The sequence below is a fragment of the Sceloporus occidentalis genome, unplaced genomic scaffold (assembly GCF_023333645.1).
Source record: "Sceloporus occidentalis isolate IW3139 unplaced genomic scaffold, rSceOcc1.0.p SCAF_3, whole genome shotgun sequence".
NCBI classification, from domain to species: Eukaryota; Metazoa; Chordata; class Lepidosauria; order Squamata; family Phrynosomatidae; genus Sceloporus; species Sceloporus occidentalis.
In genome coordinates this window covers 53143621-53156640 of record NW_028316983.1, presented here as the reverse complement: position 1 = coordinate 53156640, position 13020 = coordinate 53143621, and positions in this window count along the sequence as shown.

Genomic DNA, 13020 nt, shown 5'->3' with positions numbered 1-13020 from the left:
AGAAGTTCACATTTGCCAGCACCAGGGAAGAAATTAGTTTTCCTAAAAGACACGGGAAATAATCCACTTTCAAAATAAATGCTCTAAGGGGGATTTGCCCTGGATTGGGTGTGCAAGACCCTAATTCTGATGTATTTAAACCAGTGCCAATGGGAACTTCTGACTTTTAATCTGGGTTACAATTTGGTACAAAAGGTAGTCTGAATGGCCCCTTGGAGAATGACATGCAGCTCTACCACCACACTTTGCCCACTCCTGCCACAAGGTTTCTGCTACTGGAACAAACTTTGCCGTATTTGGTTCATAGTTGCAGGATATGTGATGAAAAGATATGTTGACCATCTGGTTTACAATAATGTATAGACTGTCCATATGACCACTGGCAAATGGTGTATTAACAAAATACTCTTCAGTGAAGAGTGAACAGGAAAGATGGGATCTGCTAGACAAGAGTTAAAGAGAGAGGAAATGGCATGTAGGAAAATGTGAGGTAAAGCCTAAGAACAGCAATCTGTAAGTGAGGAAGCAGGACAGTGGCTAATACAAGAAGGAAAAGACACAAGAACCCTGCAGTGCTGCCCCCTAGTAGCAGTCCATGTGTACTTGCTACAAGCATACCTGTATCTCTCTTTAATTCCAATGCGAAAAGCATCTAGCTGCCATCCTCCTCCCCCTCCTGTCCTTCCTCTTCCTCCTCTTGTTATCTCCCACCTTTTTGATTCAATGTGGCATACAAATGTTGGAAGTGATACAACTTTAAAAGTCACATCATACAATAATGGAAAATATGATTAGACTAATAATAGAATTAAGACCAGTTAAAAGCAATACAATTAAAACACAACAGCAAATAAACATTGCAACACATTCTGAAACACCATCTTTTCCTCTCAGCAATCAGCCTTCAAAGGCTTGCCCCCCCCCCCACTCCAAAAGAGTTCCTATCAAATAATACCAAGCAGAAATAGCCACTGAAAAAGCCATCTCCCATGGCTCCCCCCAGATGTACCTGTATGGGTGAGGAAGTATAGAGAAGGGTCTCCCCCAAAGAACTCAAAACATAGGCAAGCATATATGGGGAAATATGGTCCTTTGGATAACCTGGATCCAAGCTGTATAGGCCTCCATAGATCATAACGGGCACTCTAATTATACAGTGGGACGTTGGTATCCACCAGGGTTTGGTTTCAGGATCCCCTGCGGATTCCAAAATCTATGGACACTCAAGTCCCATTAAATACAATGGCATAGTAAAATGGTGTCCTTTATTTTAAAAAATGGCAAAATCAAAGTTATATTTTTGGAATATTTTATGTGTGAATGTTGAATCAGTGGATAAAAAAAATCAGTGGATATGGAGGGCCAACTATACTTGCAAACACATCAGCAGCCCTTGGAGCTATTGCAACAAGAGAGTTCTGTGTTGTCTTTATCTGGAGTGAGATTATCTGAAGTTTCTGAATACTCTTCAAAGGCAGCATGATATATAACATTTTGCAGTCATCCAAATGCAATGTAATGAAGGAAGGTGTCACCATGACCAGATCCACTGTGTCTAGGAATCCACTTATATGGGATGCAAGCCTTACCTATGCAGATATGGTTTTGTCACTGCTCAGGGTTGAATCCACCCATGCTGTAAACCTGCATCTTCAGGGTGAGTGTAACACCATCCAGTCTGAATCCCTATTCCCGTTTTTGTTTTTTGATTGACCAGAAACATCTTTCTCTTGTCTGAATTTTCAGTTTATTTGCCCTCATCCTGTAGATGGGGCTGAAACAATTCTACAGGGTGTCCCACACATGTGTTGATTGCATGAAATAGCTCAGTTTTCATAATAGCAGTTTTTAGTGTGCACTTGGTAGCTGATGTATATACATGCCACCATGAATACATCCTCTCTGCAGCACCTACTTTTCATCATTCCGTGCCATTCTGTATGCATGAATCGCTGTGTTTTCATATGGCTTTGTGCTTGGGTGGAATGGTTGCTAGTTCAGCTCATTTTCTTATCCTCCTGGCTTATGCTACCAAAAGACATTCCTTAAACAAATTGCAGAATTATGAAAAACCATTCACATGCAAATGATGTTACAGAGAAAAACAAGAACTATTACAATCAAGTTCCTTTGGATGAGCTAAGCTGTAGCAAAACAACAAATGTAAGTAGCTGTGTATTATCAATAAAAAACTTGGATAGTGATCCAGGCCTAACAATATCTATTGATTTTACCATATAAATGGACTGAAGCAAGCCAGCGAGAGGCCATTTTAATAAATCTTATTTAAATGAATGGAGGTGGGCTATCTTGGAGGTATTATCAGTGCATAAAGTATGATGGATGGCTTACCAATTAAGGTAACTAGGTTTCCAAAATGTTAATGGGCTCCAAACTGATTTCTAATGAGTTTGCTCCAGGCCTAAGACTATATTTGTGGCATAATTATGTTCTGTTTACAATATGCATCTTCTGGACCCAGGAGCAAAAGATAGACTTTAACTACTGAAACACTCATTTTACAGAATGTTCATTTTTCAAATAGACATAGAGGCCAAAGGGGATCATTCTGATCAGATGTTAATCTGACCTCCAGCATAACACATGCAGATTTTAAGTATCAACCAGCAAGTTGATTCTTTCTTATTTTATTTCTTTTTCTATCTAAGCCAACAATTTGTAATTTAACTAAAGAAGAGCACTGTTTGGAATACACATCTGATACAAAACCCACCATATTTGGGCAAGAGAGCAACATTTAATGAACCTGTAGCAAGAAGCAGAAATCCAATGAAAAACTTAAGTAAGAATCTCAGTTATCTCTATTCTGTTCAGGAGATTAAATGATAATTTAATAGAATCAGAATTCCAGTTCCTCAAAAATAGTTACTTCTTATATAGTTATTTACTTAGGAGTGTATCAAAGCTGGTTAGAATAGTTTCCCTTTTAGTTACTTTTAAAAAAGCCAGAATGTTATTGTAAGTCCCTGGCCTGTGGTACAAAAACACAGTTTTCTGTTTACTTTGTTCTCCCTTCAGCAGCCTCAACATAACACAAGGCATAACTTCAACAGTGTGATATTATTGTATCATTTAGTGAAGCCACACTTCCATAGCTATAAAAGTAACTTTAAAAGATATAGTTACACTGTTGGAACTCCTTAAGTTACAATAGTAAGGCGCGTTACAGACCGCTGGATTGCGGCGGTCTGCTGCCGCCGCCGGTTACTGTGTCCGGGAACCACAGCAGCCAAACAGTGCGGTTCCCGGACGCAGCAAAGAAGGAGCGCGAAAATCGCGCTCCTTCTTGCAGCCCGGAAGAGATGCTGTGAGGCACTAGTCTCGCACTCGCAGCGTCACTTCCTCTGCGTGTGGAACGGCCGCAGCCATTTGTTACGGACTCAGTCCGTGCTAGAGTTAGAGGCGTCTGGAAGAGATGCCCCTTTCTAACCCTAGCACAGACTGAGTCTGTCCTAGGGTGCCTGTTTGTAACGGGCCTAATATAACATAAAAAGTAATTATAGATAATTTGTTATTTGTAATTAGTAAGACACAGAAGAATCTGTAACTCTAGGACACAAAATACCTTCAAAGTGTTCATCTCTGCCCAGTGAATTATTTAGGTTCCACCAGATACTGTCCATAGATTTACAAACAATTTTGGAGTGATTACAAGTGAATGCATTTTTCCAGACTCTTACTTCCAAAGTGACTTTAGAGCAACACACAAAGTTCATACCTTAGAATAATCTCACAAAAGTTTCATTAAAGGCTGTTAAATACAAAAGCTTAGAAAAAGCCAGTCTTTGTTCATGTCATGATTACCTCCTGCTTGTTATTGCTCCTCTTCAACCACCCAATGGGTTCAGTCTTTGGGGCACAATAATATTGTGGCTCAGGTTTTGTTGTAGCTCTCCTGCCATGGTCAATAGCATCTTTAATTTGCCATCTGAGCAGGCCTAATTCCATTTTAGTGCTCAGTTGTATTTATTAGCATCTGGACACACAGTTCCTTCTGTTTCTGCCATGTGTCCTCTATGCAAATGAAAAGTCACTGAGCACAATTCCCCCCGGGAAGTCATTTTCCACAGATCCTGTTCATTTCAATGGGGATTCTCATAGGAACTTCCAGATGGATTGTGCCCTTTATTTTTACTTCACTTTCTATTTAGTGTGCTCCTCCCCTGCTGTTTCCAATGTATGGCCTGTAACGGAAACTTCAGGACTTGGCATTCATAAAGAAAAACAGAAAGAAAGACCCTTTCCTTGTCTTTAAAGGCATTAACAAGGGCTGAAGTGACAGGTACAGCATAATTAAAGGTTATGTTGATGAGCTCAGCAATAGCCAAGTCCCCCCCCCCCACCCCCTTTCCAGTCCAAGAATCCTTTTAAATCCCTGTCGTCTTTGGTCACCAGTTTTATAGCTGTGACAAGTAATTTTTACAGAAACACTATTAGGGGTTGTAAACTTTAACGATTTCCCTCCCCCTTCCTTCCTTTCTTTTTGGATCCTTGTTGTTGAATTGTTGTAATTAACCAGATCTGTGCGCCTATGAAAGGGGGAGGGGAGAAGAAACAAATTTAATATTACTATAAAAATCACCATGGCACACTTGACAGTACAAACCTTAACAGCCCTCCAGCCAAAGAGCAGACCAAGGCTGACAACACAAGAGGAGTCATTATTGTAACTAAATTAGACCGTTTGTTTTCTCTCCCTCAAATCGAAATGTGTAGGAGCTGCTTTATTGCAAAACAGACATTAAAATTCCAGCAAGACCTCAGAGAGAAAGTAATTTCTATTTTATCAGTGCTGTAAAGCTGTCTTTATGTTCTGAAGCAGGAAATATTGCAAGGATATTTATAGCTTCAGCACCAAAGTCAGTTTGAATAGAAATGTTACTGCGGTCGGCAGAGCTGTCATGCTACTCAGTGGAGCAGGGAATTTTAGTGAATTTGTGAATTACTGTTGCAGTCTTGACAAGTCTTTCAGTGAAGCTGGTGTGTGACTGAAGCTCTTTTGTAGGGCTTGTTTAATGATGAAAGCTTTGGGTGGCTTTTAAGAGAAGGCTAAAATGATTGAAATGCTATTGTGAAGATTATCAGTGTCATTAGCCAAGTGCTTCCCTCCAAACTCATGTGTTCTAAACTTTGGCATTTCCTTCAGCCCAAATATCAAACTCTGCACAGTGCCTATGAAAATCTGATATTTACGTAATGGTATAAATATTGCCTAATTCTGAAAAACTGATGCATCTTTTTATTCAATAGCCTTGTTTTTCAGTGGGAATATTTAAATATATTTTCAACATTCTTCATCCCATTCCTTCTCTAAGAGGTTCAAGGTAGCATACATGCTCTGGCCCCAGCTTTATCCTCACAATAATCTTAAAAGGTGGAATGAAAATTGATCCAGTTAGTAAATGACTGGCCAAGAGTTATTTAGAGTCAAATGTGCCATGGTTGAATATTCACTCTGGTTACTTCAGACCTTAGGAACATCACACTATCCAATACACTATTATTTTTACATTTTTTCTAGAACCATGGGGAATTTTTTATCCATGCTGTAATTATTAATGCTCATATTCACCATTCTAGCATTATTTCCTTTGTTTATTTGCATTGTCTGTAAATTCTTATTCCATCTTTTTGCTATTCGGTAGCATAACTACAGTACATAGTTAAACCAGCCTTATAGCACTTCATCTACCATTGTGTCATCCTACAGAATCCTTGAATGTATAATTTGGACACTGGGACTGGGACTGGTCCAGGAACCAACACTTTGAGTAGCACTTTTCTAGTCCACTGTCCTGTGACTGGTCATCACAATTCCACCAAACTCCTAACAATGTATGGTAGAAATGCATTAGATATAATCCGGAACACAGAAAACTGCCATAGACCAGGTAAGCCAATTTTCCTTCTAGCTTTGTACTATTTTCTCTGATAAGCCTCATTTCTACGAGGTTTCATGCTAGGAAATTTGCCTAGCTTTTGCTACTGAGATCCTTGTATTAAAGGGAGAAGCTACTGTTTGAGCTTGGGAGATACTGCACAGAAAAGGCAAACTCCCTCTGAACAAATCTTGCCAAGAAAACCATGGAACAGGCTTGCCTTAGGGTCACCATAAATTGGTATGGACTTGAAGGCACATAACAAATCTACCACGGAGTTAGAGACAGCAGTCTTAGCATGCTTAAAGTGCAGGAAGAAAGAGGGTGTGGCTAAGACGAACAAAAAAGAAATAACATGCATACATTCTGTGGTTTCTAGTTTACATTTCTCTGTAAGAATTTAGGCATATAGAATCATGGTCCACCAAGATGAATAAACCCACCTCCTTCACCCTCTGCTGATATGTTTTATTATCCATATCTCTTATCATCTGTGTTGTCCTTCTCTGAACCCTGTCTAACTTGTCTATGTTCTGCTTAAAATAAGGCACCCAGAAATGAATACAATATTCCAGATGAAGCCTGACCAGCACAGAATGTAATAGGACTATTGCTTCCCTTGACTTAGAAACTATGGGACTGTACAGACTGGCACTATCTGACCACCCCTTTTTGTCCCGGATCATTGCTGCAGCAATGATACACCACGGCAGCAATCCAGCCTCCACATGACACAAAAAGAAGCCACCATTAGCCGGCTTCTTCTTGCATCCTGGAAGGGGTATCATAAGCACCACAGCACAGCATCATGATGCCCCTTCCATGCAGAGATATTTGGGCACTGCGCCCGGCATGTGTCATCATGGCGTATGCCTTGTGGATGGGTGCATGCCATAATGGTGGCTGAGCAGCGTGGTAAGAGCTTTGAGTATGTAGATGCTCAGCCCTCACCACACATACAGGCTGACATAAAGTGCCAGTCTGTACATCCCCTTAGGTTCTTTAAAGGAAAGCTAAGATAGTATTTGCCTTCTTTCTTGCAGCATCACACTACTGGCTCATGCAGAGAACGTAGCCAAAAGGCCTGAAACAGGCAGACAAAATGACATGGCTTCATGCCACATTGGGAGTGCACCATTTACATGACACGCCTGAAGCTGTGCTGAGGCCTCACCAATGGGAAAAAATGGGCTAAGAAGGTGTAGATAGAATCCACTTCTCCCAGTGGTCCAGTTCAAGAGCACAGTGGCATCCCGGATTGGGACCGGGCACATACAGTTGCAGTCCTGGCATCTTGCACCACTCCTTTCAGCCCATTTGTTTCACACCAATAATTTCCTTTTGGTTGATTTTAACCAGATTCACTTTCTTCCAGCATCAGTTAGCGGGTCCATCCTCCATTTGTAAATAAATAAATAAATAATAAAAGAAAACTTTTATTTATATCCCGCTTTTCTGTGACAAGACAATCAAAGCGGCTTACAACACGTTAAAATGCACATTTACAAATTTATGTCCCAAATTCCTCCCCTTAAAACTGTATTAAACAAGTTGCCATTAAAACATCTATTAAAAACACAATAAAAATACAGCGAGGACAGAGCAGTGGACTAATACATGATGTGGGGGGCAGTCATTCCATGGCCGGGCACTTTTATTCAGGAAAGGCCTGCCGGAAGAGATCCGTCTTGACAGCTTTTTAAAAGCTGTCTAAGCTGGCAATTTGACAGATCTCGTCCAGCAGGCCATTTCATAGTTTGGGAGCAATTGCAGAGAAGGCCCTCTGGGAGGTAGCAGTTAGTCTGGTTTTTAAAGGCTGCAATAGATTCCTCCCAGAGGACCTGAGGGTGCAGGGCGGATTATATGAAAGCAGGCGATCCCTCAAATAATAATAATAATAGGTTGGACCCAATTAAACTAGCTAAGACGTATAAAGTACAAGAAATAACTGTTTGGAATGCGCGCATATATATATATATCACCTTTGGTGGAAATGTAAAAGTAAGGACACAAAAGATATTAGGATTTAAATTCACTATGAGACTCAAATTATATTTATTAAATATGATTAATCTGTAGGACAAAAGAAAAAGTAAATAAAGTTTGATTAATTATATAGTTACAGCAACAAGAATTATTTCTGCAAGATACTGGAAAATTAATGGAATACTGGCACTTATGGAATGGATGGAGAAGTTTATAGAAATGCTGCGGGTTGATAAATTAAATAATTTGGCAAAAAAAAAAGGAATCCAATATAGTCTTTCTTAAAAATATGGAAAACGTTTATGGAAATTGCAACAAAAAAGCAGTGAGACGGGAAACAAGTATTATAGGGTTTGTGAAGTTGAAGGCTTTCATGGCCGGCATCCATAGTTTTTTGTGGGTTTTTCGGGCTATGTGGCCATGTTCTAGAAGAGTTTATTCCTGACATTTCGTCAGCATCTGTGGCTGGCATCTTCAGAGAATGCTGACCTGGAAAAGAGAGAGAGAGAGAGAGAGAGAGAGAGAGAATATATATATATATATATATATATATATATATATATATATATATATGCTGTGTGATCCTGAGTAAGGAGGGTCACACCGGATTACTTCAGATCCTACAGTATATATATATACCCACTCTCTTCCAGATCAGCATTCTCTGAGGATGCCAGTCACAGATGCTAGCAAAACGTCAGGAATAAACTCTTCTAGAACATGGCCACATAGCCTGAAAAACCCACAAAAAAACTATTATAGGGTTTGTTGCTTAGATTGTAAATTTAAGTGTTTGAAATTATTATTATTATTATTATTATTATTATTATTATTATTACTTTCCTTCTGTTTGCTATAGGAAGGTAATGGTTATTTTTTGTAATAAGATTTTTGTGATACAATGAATAAGAGATGGTAAGAAAGCAAAGAATGAAATAAATGAAATAAATAAATAAAAGAGGAGAAGCTTAAAAATATGTCTGTATCACAGGGAGAAGGGGAACACGGGGTAACTTGAAATTGTCTATGTGTGTTTATGTTTGTGTAACTACTTGTATGTGTTATTTTTTATTATTAAATAAAATTATTTTATTAAAAAACATTCTTTCAAAACTCCTAAAGACAGTCGTAAACATAACAACCTAGAATCCAGTTTTGAAACAGTTAAAACAGCAATTTCAAACACTAAATGCCATGCAGAACAGCACTTATTTTTGCTGCCTACTGGAAGCTTGAAATAGATGGGGCCAGCCAAACTTCCATGGGGAGGGAGTTCCACAATTGAGTCTCTACTGCAAAGAATGTCCTGCTGCATGTCCCCACCAACCTGACTTCATGAGATGTTGGTAGACACAACAGAGGTCTTCTCTGAAGATCTCAAATATCTGACAGGCTCATATGGGAGGAGACAGTCTTTCAGACATCTTGATCCCAAGTCATTTAGGGTTTTGTAGATCAACAGCAGCACCTTTAATGTGTTACACATCATGATGCATCTGAGATGCACTAAATGCATCTAAGGAAGTAGGCTGAAATCTATGAAAGCTCATGCTGTCAACTACTTTCTTTCAGTTAGTCTCAAAGGTGCTACAAGATCTCTTTACATAAATTATGATATGTTTCTCAGCATGAGACATGAGATATTGTCTCTAGAACCTATGTGTGGTGTAGAAAATAGTGTTGCTCATCTTTTCCTTGTGAATTTTAATTAATTACTGAGATACACTACTACCTCTCACATTCTCCGATAGCTAAAGCTTTTCTTCTAATACTTTTTGACAAGATTGTTGTGACTTGATTTTATGTCCTTTATTCACTGCCTGAAAAATGTGTAGACTGACTAACTAAATTAATAGTTTGATTTTTGAACTAGCACGAGTGGATATGCTAGAGCATCAGATAATCCTTGCATTTTATTTGTGCACAAAGGATAGTGTTATACTTCATAGGACTTTGTGTTCTTTCAAAAACTTAACATTTAGCTACTATAATATATTTGCATTTAATCTCAAAGCTCTCTATGGCCTTTTGTACAGTATATCAAGTACATGTCCTTTATTTGAAAGATTCACGTTTTGCTGTTTAGGAGCAAGTAGAAAAATCACAATGGTGTTCTAAGCCTTTTATTGCTTTTCACATTTTATACCAATTAACAGAAATTGGTAGGAGGGCAGTTTGCCTCCTGGTCTCTTCCATTCAGGTGATTATTTTAAGAGAAAGAGAGAGAGAGAGCAGCTTTGACTCAGTGAGTCAACTGAATTAATAGTATGCTTTGCATAGTATGCATTGACTTCACAGCTAGGATGGCATTGCTCTCCTTTTCAGCTCCTGTTTGTTAGCTCTTATTCTCTCTAATAGGCTTCCCTGAACTTTGTTTCAAACATGTTTCTCCCCAAATGCCTGACAGCTGAATTAGATAGCTGTACATCACTTGGTATTTCCAGGTGGCATATCCCATTTCAGCTATTTCCTAGTTTCATAGATGAATCCATCTCGTGAAACAGAATTCTAGTTTATGGCAAAGATCATATATACAGATAAACACATACAGATTTGGCAGGTAGCATATAAAAAAAGACAAAGACAACAGGGTGATGTTGACCAAGATTATAAAAATATTTATTAGGAAGACAGATTTAAAGAATACTAAAAATACCATAAAATGGAAGACATGTAGATCACAAAAATAATGGAACTTGCAAGCTAATACTTTAACTGAAACATTATTTCATGGTGGTTTACACTACAAAAAGAAAATGGTGTTTTTGATAAGTCACTGGTTTTTGCTATTATCATAGTAAGGTTAATTAATAACAAGTATTAATAATTTATATTTATATATACACAAAACAGAACCAGTGCTTTAACATTTGCTTTTATTCAAAATGAAAAATATTTTATACCACTATTGTGAACATTTATATCACCATTGTGAAACTGTATCAGAACTAAGGCCTGAAACAGATGGGCAGATGGGGGCAGCTTCCAGCTGCTCTAGGGGCATGGTGTTTACATGATGCATGTCCCTGGAGCACCTGGAAGCTGCCCTGGGGTTGTACCAGTACCACCTAAGGTGCCCCAAAACTGCCTCCAAAGGGAGCAGCTTTTTTCTGCTCCTTGCCATGGCCCATTTGGGACTGCAGCAAGCAAGAGGTACCCTTGGGGCCATGGTATGTGTTTGCTGTGGCTCTGGGACAGTTGAGTTGGGAGTGGCTTCTGGCTGCTCCTGGATGCCCATCTGTTTTGTTCCTATCTGGCTATTTTTCTCTAGATTCCATAAAAATTTATAAAACACTCTATCATCATCAGTCACAATTATTCATCTCCATTCATTACATCATTCTTCCTAGTAGATGCAGCTGAGGTGACTAGGAATTTTGTCCTTTGTAAAATGCCATAGTTATAGTCACAGGGTTGTGGCCTGAGGTACTAATGCAACACAATGTCTGACATTGTGCAGTAACTATATCTCTGTAGTGATGTGTCCTTATACTGCCCCCCATCTACCTTTTCAATAGTGCAGCACCCCCTTCCTACATAACATTTCCACATTGCTAGAGAGCAGGAGTCATGATAACCCATCCAACTCTTTTCCAATATAAAGTCCAACCAGACCTCCATCCCTCTTTAAGGGCAAGAGGATCGGCTAACGGGGCTTTTAGTTATGTTATTTTATTTTTATTGTATGTATTTTTTTACTAATGTATGTTGTTCATTTGTATTGTTATTTTACTGTGAACCGCCCTGATCTTTGGAAGGAGCGGTATAAAAATTTTATTTTATTTTATTTTAATTTATTTATAAAGTCAAAGGCTTTCATGGCTGGCATCCATAGTTTTTTGTGGGTTTTTCAGGCTATGTGGCCATGTTCTAGCAGAGTTTCTTTCTGATGTTTCATCAGCATCTGTGGCTGGCCTCTTCAGAGAATGCTTTGCCTGGAAAAACTGGGTGTATATATACTGTGTGAGCCTGGGAATGCAGGAGTGATTTGCATGTGTATTGTTCTGTGTATTGTTCTTTTCCAATAATTGAACATGCTTTGACAGTCATCTGAACGGACCTCCCTTGCCTATGTATACTGCAGTACATCTAGGTACAGGCAAAGAGCTGGATGCATCCCTGGTTGTCCACTTTGTGCCTAGCAATATGGAAATAGAATGATGAGAGGAAAGGCTACCCTGATTAAAAGTAAGGTGCCGGGGTGTGTGTGTGTGTGTGCTTTTTGTTCTTGCACAGTCTGTGTTGTTGCTTTCTCACACCTTAAGTAAAACAGCAATCTTATACTGCTGGGAAATGCCAGCTGAAGAGCTGTTGGATGCTGTAGATCTTCCAAATAAAGAGGTGTGCTGCTAGAGACCTTCTCTTTGTGGCTGTAGAAAGTTTTGTTGTTGCTATTTTATCAGCCACCATCAGTTGTTCAAAAGAAAGAATCTGAATAGTTGCTTTGATTGGGGAAAGAAATAGCATCTGACATTCCACATTTTGAGAAAGTAGCAATGCCTAGAAACTAGAAGTTGGGGAGCAGTGTTAAATGTAGAAAGGGAATGCCCCCTCAAGCTTCATAGACTTCATGACAGAAATGAGAATTTGAAGAAGAGGGAGAGACCAGCTAGGGGTAAAATTAGACTTGTCAAGTGTCTAATAAATCCCAAAACTGACTGTAGTTTCAGGCCTGTAGGCTTGAATGGCTGGCAGGGAAAACCCTCACTGAACTGTGGATGTCAATATCTGACATCTCCCTAGTCTTCTGAGGATGACATGGTGACCCTGTAGGATTTCTGCATTGTGTGGTTGGACTAGAGGCTTTTGATGGCTAGCACACCCCCAATCTAGAAACTTTACTGTTCCCTGTCTTCATGTGAGTGTGGCTTTTAAATTAAACAAAGTAGCGTGAGCAAAATTGGTCCATATATGTTTTTATGCTCATATGTGCAAATTAAATATTCTTCATCTCCTTGCTCAGCTTTGTTCCTGAGTTGTGCTGGAAGAGTAGCATTTATCCAAGGAAATCATATCTGCCACTCATAATTTATCTTCCCTTCCTCTTTGACACATATGTCTCAACAGAAAGACAGGAGTTGTGACTTCTAATTTACTTACTTACCTGGCATTTTCTTACCACCCATCCTCATTG